Consider the following 453-nt stretch of genomic DNA (forward strand, 5'->3'; position numbering starts at 1 on the left):
CCCCCCCTCTCTGCACCGCCCCCCGCATAGCTCCCGCGCCCGCGCCGAGCTGTGAGCTGAGCAGTGAACCCTTTCCTCAGCTTCCAGCTCCGGCAGCGGGGAATACGGGGAATGAAGACGCGTCCTGGACTTGGCTCTGGAGCCGCGCGCCCCGCCCGCGCCCGCTGCAACACTCGTGCAGGCCCGCGCTCACGTTCTGCAGCCATGTGGTCCTCAGGCCCCCACATTCCACCCCGTAAACCCATCTCAGGGCCGAGTGAGGTTGATTCTGAGGCCACATTTCAGTGGTCGAATATATGCAACATAACATGCAGAAAACATGCGCGCTCATACTCTGCAGTTAGCGGGCCGGGGCGGTGGAGTGCGGCGTCCTGGTGCCGGTGGAGCCCGACTGACCAAGCATCGAGCAGAGGAGAGGCGTGGCGGAGAGAAGCGGGGCGTAGCGGGGAGGGG

Source organism: Frankliniella occidentalis, unplaced genomic scaffold (assembly GCF_000697945.3).
Source record: "Frankliniella occidentalis isolate FOCC.00 unplaced genomic scaffold, Focc_3.1 Scaffold229, whole genome shotgun sequence".
NCBI classification, from domain to species: domain Eukaryota; kingdom Metazoa; phylum Arthropoda; class Insecta; order Thysanoptera; family Thripidae; genus Frankliniella; species Frankliniella occidentalis.